We start from the raw sequence: 12,836 nt of genomic DNA on the forward strand, positions 1-12,836 counted from the left end.
AGTTCTTGGCTCATAACTTTAGTTTTTCAACATATCTACATATAATCTACATACTATGTATACCCCTTACATTGTCACACACCCCCTCGGACCAATGTAACAAATAGTTTTCCAGAAGACTGGAAAAGGTAACACCGCCACTGTTCTGTATTCATCCCATTCTTTCAAGTATGAAGCACAAGATATTCTTCTCCTTCATGCAATATGTGGGTGCGACACCACTTCTGCGCCCTTTGGAATCGGGAAAAAGAAGGCGATGCGACTGTACGACAAGAATCCTTAGTTTTCGGATATGTTGGAGGTGTTCAAAGATCCCGAGGCATCTCACAACCAAATCGCCGAAATTGGAGACAAATTCCTTGTGAAATTGTACAGAGGGACCATTGATACAGACAACCTGGAGGAACTCAGGTACCGCGCATTTTCAACCATAGCGGCAAAGCCAAAATGTGAACTTGCCAGACTACCTCCAACAAGAGATGCTGCCAGATACCATTCCTTCAGGACATACCTGCAAGTCCAGACGTGGATGGGGAGTCAAGGGAGCTCTCAGAAGTTGCCTTTTGCTTGGGAATGGAGATTGACCAGACGAGGTTAGTATTCAAGTTCACATGATATTGTAGTACATTTGCACTTTCCAAGAACTGTGACACGATATCCTATTCCTTCATTCATTGTGCTATTTCAAAATTCTTGTTTTATAGTGAGTGATTAATCTGTTTACAGGGTACCCATCATCACAACCATGGACGCTGCTCTAGAGAAGCTGCTCCACGCCATCAGCTGCAAGTGCACCACTGGATGCGTCACAGGAAGCTGCAGCTGTAAAACGGCATGACTCCGGTGCTCTGGCATATGCAAGCACTGCGTTGGCACCGCTTGTGAGAACTCTCCGGAACCCATTTTTTATGAAGAGGACACAGACGATGAATGCGACAATCTGAACAACCTCCTCCAGAAAACATTGCTCCCAGAAGAAAACGTCATGGACGAAGGAGACGACGACGATGACACCATGCCAGTACACCAAAAAAGAGGAAAACGGAATTCCAATTGAATTATTTTAATTATGTAAATAAATTTTGTAAGCATAAGACATGGATTCTTACTCTTCACCTACCCAATCTACATTTATTACTCTTTGAGATTAGGGGTTAATGGGAAAATATAAAGTAATAAAGTGATGACCAGGCACCTAAATAGGGAATAAACTGCAATTATAACATTCGACACTTCTCAGCGGACCCCCGCCCCCTAACCATGTTAAGTCAGATTGATAAGAGTACAATGTTAGGGTTTTTGGAGAGAGAGAGTTTTTTTAAGTATTTTTCTCAAATTCTTCTTCGGGGGGCGGAGGGGGGTCCGAGGGGGGGGGGTGAAAATGTAAGGAGTGTGGAGATGTATGTATTTACATTATTCGGCAGCATGATTTCTGCCCAGGAGGCTCTGTAAGCAGGCCTCCTAGACAAACAACGTGCTGCCGAATAATGCAAATTACGCATCGAAAACGCAAAAGTAGGCCACTTTGACAAGCTCGCGCACTAGATTGATCTTTTGTCTAACTATTGTGACTACATAGAGGTCTCAAATGTGCATTATAGCGAAATGGTTTGTCAGATACCGAACCCTTACACTTGCACAATCCGCCACGCACACATACACGCTGCCCGAGCGGTGAGTCTGTGCCACACACTCTCACTCGAGCACACCAACGCAGCATCATCGTCAGCCATATAGTGACGTAACGTTTTCGTATGAAGCCTAATTTACCGGCAACACTTCTCATCCTCTGTTTTACCGATACAGTGACTGAATCACCGGGTAACTGACGACTGAATTATGAGAAACAGACATCAGCGCTCGTAGCGGAACAATGCCGGAGCTGTAGTTTCAGAGGACCGTCCCTTCTGAGATATGCTTCAGCACCGACGAGATACTATTAAAGACTGCCAGCCCCTGCGCTATTCAGCGAGTCCGGTAACCGGGCGCAACGAGCGCGGGGATAACGTGAAAGTTACAGTGATCTGATATACCACATCGCTAAAAGTTCTAAATAGTGCCACAATAATGCCAAAACATCGTCTGAAATATGGCGGAGAATGTAACATTTAATAATAATCGATATAGTTTCGTGATAATTCGCATTCTCACCGATGCATCGCGACGAGAATCTCCTCAGTGGTCTTCTTCACTGACAAAATGCCGTCGTTGGCCTTCTGTTTCTCTGGATCGAGCCAGAATATATCCTAGAGTGCGTAAGAAACACCGAAATATTCGGGCTCGCCAACCCCCATAAGGCTGGCAGTCTTTAATAGTATCTCGTCGGTGGCTTCAGCTCCGGACAAACGGTGGTTTTAAATTATCGTTTGACATAATAAACGTTGCATTGACATTCTATGTGTCCCCGATAGAGCACAAGCTGCCCACCGTTTCTATAACGATCCCACTTCTCTCGATATTTAAGAAAATGTGTCTCTTGGCAGTGGCAGCACTGTCGCGCCGCCCAATGCTTCTCGCGGCTCCGCTACATGCTGTAGTTAGTGCCGAATTCTTCGAAAATTAATTTTCACGAAGGAAAGAAGAACCAAATTTTTGGTTCAGAATGTAAATGGGTTTTAAAAAGTAAAAGCTGCCTACGGAAAGAATCGACGTGGTTACATAATTGCGAAATAGTTTGGGTGGGGCGTTGCAATTTTAAATTTAAAGTATTTAAATGACTCGTTAAATCGACTACAAATGATAGTTCGCAATGGAAGGTCACATCTGTTAAGAAGGAGGAATCTTCTTCTAAGCTCAGTTGAGGATTTTCTTGCAAGAAAAGGAAGATCTCTTTTCTTATAGCAAAGAACTGAGTTAAACATTTCGCTGCACTGAGCCAGCGTACGTCACAATGCAATGACACATCAGTATAAACAGCGTTATGCGTTTCCAGAAAACTTATAAATTTTCTGTCTGATAGAAATTTGTTGCCACCTTTGATGGCATTGATTATTTTAGTTACCTTTCGCATAGCGAAAGATAACTTTATGTGTTTACCGCATAACGCCTCCTGATGAATGATGCAGTCATGAAGTAAGAGTAAGGAGACCTATCTCGATAGCGTATAGAAGAAAAAAGTGGCGACAAAACTTGTTCCCGTATTGGGGAGGTACGCCAAATGGAATGGTATGAACAGAGAATGTCAGTGTCAAAAACGTGTCAAACGATGAAACGGAAAGGTTAGAAATACATGGTTATGTAATGACCGGTGAAGAACTAAGGCTTTAGACCAGGTTAGATCCATAAGCTGGTAATTATGATACAAAACTTATTAAATACATTCTATCCTTACGAACTAGGTTAACAGTACAAAAATAAAGATATAAAATACAATATTAATGGTAGTATTGGGTTAATAGAAAATACACAGTGATAACAATAACATTATATACAATAGTATTAATAGAGGTTAAAATCTTACAGCTAAAGTTTCTTTGGCAAAGTTATTGCACGTTAATTAATGCGTCGTCTAGTACTAATGAGTGATACGTTAAAATTATGTGCTTCTATGTATAGGATTCTAATGGCAAGCTCTGACTTAAATAAAATTGACATTTATTTTGGTTAGGAAGTAGCTAATTGATTTAAGTGCACTTGTGTCTAGATCTTTCACAAATGAATCAATGTGATATGGACCTCTCCATCCTTATATTTCTAATTTCCTGTGAAAGGATTATCTTTCTTCTGTGTACTTTGGGCAGTCCTATAGGATATGGTTAAGATCTTGCTCTTCATGTCCTCACTAACATTTTTTTCTATAAGTAATACCTAATCTATTGAGCGATGAGGCGAGGTTGTAGTGATTTGTCCTGTATCGACAAACCCATGATGTTGTGAAGCGTTATATACAGGGTGAGTCACCAAACGTTACCACCTCAAATATCTTTGTTGTTTCTAAAGATACGTAAAATATGGTAAGGACAAAGTTGAATGATACAATGGGGCTGACACGATGCAAAAAAAAAATTTTGTTTTTATGTCATTTTTTCAGAGATATGAAGGTGACCTTCATTTTTTTAAATGGAATGAGGTATTTTTTAATACATCAATCGATGTAGCTGGACATTCGTTATAATAAAGTACTAACCTATGTATGTCGAAAAGTTATTAGTTCAGGAGATATTTCAATTTAAATAACTCTAAAATACCATTACTGTCGTGATAAGACGTTACATAAGTAAGTAAACACTGACGTCGTAGTACGACAGTAATGGTATTTTAGAGTTATTTAAATTGAAATATCTCCTGAACTAATAACTTTTCGACATACATAGGTTAGTACTTTATTATAACGAATGTCCAGCTGCATCGATTGATGTATTAAAAAATACCTCATTCCATTTAAAAAAATGAAGGTCACCTTCATATCTCTGAAAAAATGACATAAAAACAAAATTTTTTTTTTGCATCGTGTCAGCCCCAATGTACCATTCAACTTTGTCCTTACCATATTTTACGTATCTTTAGAAACAACAAAGATATTTGAGGTGGTAACGTTTGGTGACTCACCCTGTATATAAATTACAAAATTCCATTCAAAAGAAATAAATTATATTCTATAAACAAACTACTTTTACATTAATTAAAGTTAATATAATTAAATATATTACAGAGAGAAGAACACACACACTGTACCAGAGAATAATTTACATATCTATACGGACATATAGATATAATTTTGTATTCAACAAATTTGAAATCAATATGAATACATGTATGTATATTGCTGTAGGGAAAAAGAAGCAACAATATTAAAGGATGCTATACATGTAATATTTATACATAATATAAATAGTTGTAAAAGAAACAAATCCTATTATGTGTAAAAACTTATTGTACTTTTAATTACATCATAAGAAAACTACTTTATTACAACTACTTTTAATTATATTATAAGATACCACCTCTTTATTTTACAAAAATAATAAGATTTTGAAAATCTTTTTAAAAAATTTATAACATTCTTTTTCTTCAAATTTTGCGTATTTGCACGTCCTGTCATAACATAACCATATATTTCTAACCTTTCCGTTTCATCGTTTGACACGTTTTTGACACTGACATTCTCTGTTCATGCCATTCCATTTGGCGTACCTCCCCAATACGGGAACAAGTTTTGTCGCCACTTCCAAACTATACAGATAGATCTCCTTACTCTTACTTCATGGATGCAGTGTAACGTGGGGAATTGAAAATCGCGACTTTTAAATTGGCCATATAGCCCTCTTTTGGCACCTGTCATGGCTTTCGCACCATCGGTTACCACCGCAGAACATTTAGAAATATTACTTCGGAATTTGCGAAGAGTGTTCTGCACTGCATTGAAAATATCTTTTCCAGTCGTTGTGCCATGCAAAGGCACGAAGTCCAAAAGCGAAAAATCAGGTTGTACAATTCGAGCAAAAATACTCAATTGACTCGTAAGGTCTGTCTCATGAAAGAATGGACTTGGGTAACGACCGGTTTGCGTCGTTCGCTGCGCAGGTTCGCCCTGATTGGTAGTACTCCCAATGCACAACGCATGCGAACAATGGCACTGAAGCGACGCCACGCGCTGCAGCAGACTGCCTCATTCGCGTTCTACCGGGTGTACTGCATTACGCACGCTTCCACAGTTTTCTTTGTCTTGTCTTTGCACAGTGTTTTTTGAAGTGTTTCGATAAAAAATGGAACCGGGACCATCCTCCGCTTTATCTCCACGCAAGAGAAATCGAAAAGAAAAGGTAAGCTCGCATTATACATATTAATAATGCATTTCGATTACATATTAGGGCTGTGTTACTTTGCTTCGAAGGTCGAAGATTTCGAATTTCAAAGCTTCAAAAGCGCCCATTTTGTAAAATGCGCGTCGGCGATGCAAAACATTTTTTAAATATTTAGCTGTTCTTTAATCAATTAAAAATGTTTATTTCAAATCTTTTTTCTGTTTTTAGTTCGTTTTATCTGGCCAAAAGGAGGTAATCATTAATCTGTATAAACAGATTAAGGAGAAGAATCCCGACATCACCTATGTGGCGATGATAGATTTCCTGTCGGAAGAGACGGGAATTGGGAAAAATACGATTAAGAAGACGATAGCGGAACACAAAAACACAGGCACCGTGACGTCGCCGAACAAAAAAAAGAATCGGCTCAATATATTAGAGAGAACATCGGACGAGCACATTTTGGCCATCCGGCGAAAGGTGCATGGATTTTGGGCCCGACGGGAAATTCCGAACCTTTCGAAAGTGTTGGAGGCCATTAACGCCGACGTTGAACTCCCGTCATTCAGCCGAGCGACGTTACACCGGCTGCTGAAACGGATGGAGTTCCGATTCCTGAGACGCAAGAGGAACAGCGCTCTCATTGATAAAGAATATATTATTAACTGGCGGCAAGAGTAAGTAACAATGTACATACGAAAATGTTTTTTATAAAAAAAAAATCATGCTATATAGTGTCACGATTTTATTTTTTAATTTAAATTGTTACTTACAAAAATTTATTCTTTAATTTTAGCTACATCGACGATATTCGAAAATACCGTGCGGAAAGACGCCACATATATTATCTGGACGAGACGTGGTACAATGCCGGGGACTGCGTCCGGAAATTATGGGTGGACACGACGGTCAGCAGCCCGAGGAATGCTGAAGAAAGGCAGCTCACCACCAGCATACCTGCTCCCGCCGGAAAGGGGAAAAGATTAATAATAGCGCACGTCGGATCAGAAGACGGGTTTCTACCTGGGGCCCTCCTCTGTTTTGATGTCGAGAAAAATTCTGGCGACTACCATTCAGAAATGAACGGGGACACATTTTTGGATTGGTTTAAGAAATTTTTGCCCACGCTACGCGAAGGTTCAGTCATCGTCATGGATAACGCTCCATATCCTATCGTCCAAAAAGATAAATTTCCGACCATGTCGTGGAATAAAGCACGTATCATCGAGTGGCTGCATGGTAAGGGGGAAATAATGCATCACGACCAATATGTGAAATCTAAATTAATAGAGATTGCCCAAAAATATAAACCACCGGGCAAAAATTATGTCGTAGATAACTACGCTAAAGGAAAAGGGCATATCGTTCTACGCATTCCCCCTTACCACTGCGAGCTTAATCCGATTGAGCTCGCGTGAGCAAAAATGAAAGACTTTCATCAGGAAGCGAAACACGACCTACAATTTGGCAGATGTCTGTCAACTTGTAGGTCAAGCCGTGGAAAGTGTGTCCGCCGAAAATTGGCAGAATTTTATTCGGCATGTAATAGGGGAGGAAACCAGATTCCATGAAATAGACCGGGCGGTTGATTCCGTTCTGGATGATCACGGCGAGTGGGTGGCCACGTCTGATGTGACTCGGACATCGACGTGTAGCTTATTTGTAAATAGTTGTATGTAAATAGTTTTAAGTTTGTAAATAGTTTTAAGTTTGTAATAGTTTGTAAATAGTTTTAAGTTTGTAAATAGTTTTAAGTTATAGTTTGTGAATATATAGTTTTAAATCATATTCTTTGTGTGTGTAAATCGTAATTTGTACATTTTTTGTAGATATGTGTTAATATATTGTACCTACAATATATTAACACATATCTATAAAAAATGTACAAATTATATATAAAATTAAATAAAATATATTAAGTCTTTACATCATTAAATCATATTCTTTGTGTACAAATTATACAAATAAATTAAATATATAATATTATTTATATTACGCGTGCAAATAGTCCCGATTTCCCATACCGAATAATTTCATGCTAACCCGTTTCATTCCGGTACACTGCGTACATGAAGACTCGCGTCGAGACAGTGGGGAGTGGGTGGTGGAGTGGGAATTGAGACGTTCGCAGCGCCGTCCGCGATCAGTCTAGCTGCGCGGAACGAGTCCTTTCTTTCATGAGACAGACTTTATGTCGGTTATCGGTACTTTCGTCCAGACATAATGAAAAGTAACGACAAAAACTCAACACTGCAGTTAACTTTTCTTCAATAGACGCGCCTATTATACAGGGTGTCCCAAAATTCGTGAAAATCCCGAAAGGGGGTGGTTCCTGAAACCATTCTAAGAGACATTTTCCTTTGCACCAATGTCAACTGCGGCTTTGTTTAGGAGTTATTAACGAAAAACACGGACCAATCAGAGCGCGCCCTGGCCCGCCGCGCCGCGCCACGCCGGCAAGCGAGTGTCGGTGGTACGCCGTGACATCGCAACGAACAAGAGTTTCTCGATAATGAGAATCCTCTCCGATTTCGATGAGCTTTGGATACGTTGTCAACACCACGATTCTGAACAACATTTCTATTTAGACTTTTTGGCGATCGGCTTTAGTTTACGAGATAATCGTAAAAAAAGAGAAGAAGCAGAAACTGATTGAACTAAAAACTCACGTATTCAGTCGTAAATCCATTCGCTGCTTCGAAATGTGTGTCACTGGGACACTCGGTGACGAACTGCACAGATGTCTTCAGGTACACGGTAGTAACGAAAGCCAAGGGACGTACGGCCAGGTCGACGAACTGCACAGCCGGTGGTAGAAGGCCTAAGGGATGCGCGGTCAAGTCGACGATCCAGAATTTCACTTTCACTTTCGAATCGATAAATAATTCGTATGTTTATTTCACACAGATGCCTCAAAATTTTTCCACACTCACAATCACTGTTCACATTTGTCAACACATAGTTATGCACTAATAATAATTGCCATATCCCTTGTACAGCTGCACAAATCACAACAATCAGGTAATGCAATCACTAGACTGCGGATTTCATGCATTTGTAGCAAACATGAGTAGGTTCATTTTAAGACACTAGAGAGATTAAAATAATTTCAAAACACCAATGTATTATTTTCAAATTCTTAAAATGATCACAGTGAGAATCAAATATCTGTCTGGCTCCTGTCCCTTGTAATAGCGGCAGCCAACTATCATTTTACATCAGGCGTGGGCAATTTTGCCTCAATTGAGGCAAAACTGTCCCCACCGTAGCGCCCACTGTCCCCCACCAGCATCTGTCGTTACTATGTAGGAAGGACGCGTTTCGCTTGTCGCAAGCAGTGCGCAGGCCTCGTGCATCGGAGCCACGAGGAGCGCCACCGAAAGGAAGCTTGGTGGGGGAAGCAGGCGTTTGAGGGGCTCCACCCGTGCCCACGCCTGTTTTACATAAAGATCCGCAGTCTAGTGATTGGATTAAATAATCGTTTAATTAGTTTAAGCAATTATTATTAGTGCATAACTATGCGTTGACAAATGTGAACAGTGATTGTGAGTGTGGAAAAATTTCAAGGCATCTGTTTGAAATAAACATACGAATTATTTATCGATTCGAAAGTGAAAGTGAAATTCTGGATCGTCGACTTGACCGCGCATACCTTAGGCCTTCTACCACCGGCTGTGCAGTTCGTCGACCTGGCCGTACGTCCCTTGGCTTTCGGTACTGCCGTGTACCTGAAGACATCTGTGCAGTTCGTCACCGAGTGACCCAGTGACACACATTTCGAAGCAGCAAATGGATTTACGGCTGAATACGTGAGGTTTTAGTTCAATCAGTTTCTGCTTCTTCTCTTTTTTTACGATTATCTCGTAAACTAAAGCCGATCGCCAAAAAGTCTAAAGAGAAATGTTGTTCAGAATCATGGTCTTGACAACGTATCCAAAGCTCATCGAAATCGGAGAGGATTCACATTATCGAGAAACTCTTGTTCGTTGCGATGTCACGGCGTACCACCGACACTCGCTTGGGCGCGCTCTGATTGGTCCGTGTTTTTCGTTAATAACTCCTAAACAAAGCCGCAGTTGACATTGGTGCAAAGGAAAATATCTCTTAGAATGGTCTCAGGAACCACCCCCTTTCGGGATTTTCACGAATTTTGGGACACGCTGTATATGTTGTCACGTTAACCTTTTTCCGACGAGCGGTTTGACCCGCGGAAGCCGGTTACCTTCGGGCCTTACAGGCGCTGAGACCAGGCCGCGTGCGAGCCGAGTGCACGCGGTCCGCCCGAGACAATACGAGACTCGAAGATTCGACGATTTCCTCACGAAAGCTAAAGGTTCGGGCGCCAGGCACCGCAAGGATGCCACACGAAACGCAAAGCACGGCTCGAGCTCGGAGAAGCCGAGGTCGAGAGCCGAATCTTCGAGATACGCGGATCGAAAATGACGTCGCGACTGGGCCAGATGGTTCGAACACGGGGTGACTAGGACAGCCCTCTCGAATAATTCGACTACGATATGGTCTCGAGCTATTTATTGTAGCAGTCGTTGGTTTACAAAATCAGCGGCCACGTGGCCGCGACCCGAGAGCCCGCGCTCTTCATACAAGATAGCGAAAAGATGGCCGTTCGCCGCGCGGTTGTCCTACCGATTTCGCTCGCAACGATACCGCTGATAATTATCGTCGTTTCGTTCGCAACGAACTTCGTAAACGCGAGGCGCAGCTGACCGGCGGACTGCGAGACTGCCGCGATGACTTCCGCACGTGAATCGCCCCGCCGCGTACGTTATCGATTTCGCGATCGAACGCCGACGGACAGAATACGCGTTTCGACAGGAGACACAGGATTCGAGAAACGCGAAGATACCGAATTGAATTACTCTCACGAACGCGACTCCTCGGAAGACACTCTTCCGCACGCAATTTACAGAGGAAAACTCTCCCGAAATATTCCCGAACAATCTCAAAGCATTCCGAGAGGAATGCGAGCGAATTATCGAGGACGGAACGGGAAGCGTTCGTCCTCGCACGACGAAGGTCGAGCCGGCGCGCAACGAAAATACCGAATGGATCACAAGTGCGACTTACCGTTTCTCGTGCTGTTTCTTTCGCTCAAATGTAATTGACCGGCTCCCGGTAGAGCGTGCGACAGCTGGGCTCGGGTGGACGTTGTCCCTAGCTCACGAAAATCCTCACAGGACACGTAACCTCTTCGCGGCGCAATTACGACTTTTTCAGTACAATCTGAAGGAAAAATGGCGTGTACGTCGGACGATAGCCAGCGCGACAGTGATCCATCGATTTTCGGCCGCCTAGCGGATCGAACGCGGTTCCCCCCACCCGATCGCTTTTCCGAATTGCCTATGGCGTGTTTCCACGGCGTGACTCGACGGCACAGGAGCGTACCCTCTTCGCGCCCTAGGGCCCCGGGCAATCACGAAATTGGTCATGGAGCCTATCGCTCGACTTGACCAGCGGAGGGGCTTCCTCTTCTTGGCTACGAGGGCACCGACCCCGGGGCAGCTCTCCCTTGATGGGGCGAGACGACGTCAGGGTGTTCCGTCGGTCCGTATAGGACGAGATGTTCACAGGCTGCTGTCCTGGCGGCGCCTCCGGTTTGCTTGCCGAGTGTCCTCGCACCAAGCTCTAATTTCTCGAAACGGCCATTCGCTTTTCCGTCGGGCGCTTCCTGGCCTTGGGGCGATTGTTCATTTCCCGTGACAATTCGGACGGTCGGTGGTTCCTTCTGCGCGTTCCATATACGGCCCTGAAACTTGCCGTTCTCGGCACGCGCGACAGATGTCATTAGGAGGTCCTCGATAATATCGGGATCTCTTAAAGGAGCGCTCTCGAATCCTGTCTCGGTACGTGTCCCGTTAGAGGGCGGTCCGGTCCTTTATCGCTCTCGAAAATATGCGCGGAATTAACGGAGAAGGGACGTCGCAAACGTTGCAACGTCACAATGTATACCTCAGAAATCCGGGAACTGACAATTTTGTCACTAACAAGTAGAGCGCAAGGTCGATGCCCCTCAGATTTGATTGAAACTTTGTAACGTTTACGTGCATACCCCATTATAGCCGCAGATACTCATTGTCAGTAGTTTTTAAGATATTTATAATTAAAGGTTTTCATTATCATGAATATCGGCTTTATTTCCATGTATACCAACTACCGTTGTTGCTTGGAGGTAGCGTGCCGAAATAGTACGCCGTTGACCATGGCTCAATTCCTTGTCGATCAGAGTTTTTTTTTCAATTAAACTTTCCTTATTTGTTTGTACTACTATAATACTATTATGAACTTCCCGATTTTCTAGGGAAGTTATTGTAATGACCCCGAAAATCGATTTTTTAGCAGATCTTCACGTTTCATGGTTATTGCAGTCATTTTAGACTATTTTCAGCAAAATGTTCGTGTGTGTGTGTGTGTGTGTAAAATCACATTTTTCGTTAACGTTTTCAGAAAAAGTAACGACGCGATCAGGATGATGAATGATGCAATCGACGTGCCCCGCTGTAACTTAGAGCTGATTAGATTTTGGTCTATTTTGGTCAAGTAGTTTTTTAGTTTTTTTCGAAAGAAGTTCATTCAATAATGCAGTTTATACGAGAGAACGGAAAGTTTCCACCGAAGAAACAAACGTAATTACACAAAAAATTGATTTTTTGTACCTTATGATGATGTTTCCGCTTACAATAATCCGAAAATTATCCCAATGCAAGAGTGAGTTAATCATCTCTACTCCCGAGAATACATTTTCAAAGAATATCGATGAAAGTACAAAAAAAAATGTATATTACAATCTTTAAAAAAACAATCAGTTCAAAACGAATTATTAACTGAGATTAAATTGAAAATTAATATAAACTATATGATAATTATTAATAACATTGATGTTGAAAACGGATTGGTTAATGGAGCACACACACATGCGGAATATTAAAATTTATTACTTTTCAAGAAAATACTAAAATTCCGTCTATATTGTGGTTAGATTTTCAATTGGCCAGAGTAGGAGTGTAAGTAAGAACTCGTTATCGTGATTATATGAAAAATGCAAATATTGATCAAAATTTAACACCAATAATAAAA

The sequence above is a fragment of the Lasioglossum baleicum genome, chromosome 17 (genome assembly GCF_051020765.1).
Source record: "Lasioglossum baleicum chromosome 17, iyLasBale1, whole genome shotgun sequence".
NCBI lineage: Eukaryota > Metazoa > Arthropoda > Insecta > Hymenoptera > Halictidae > Lasioglossum > Lasioglossum baleicum.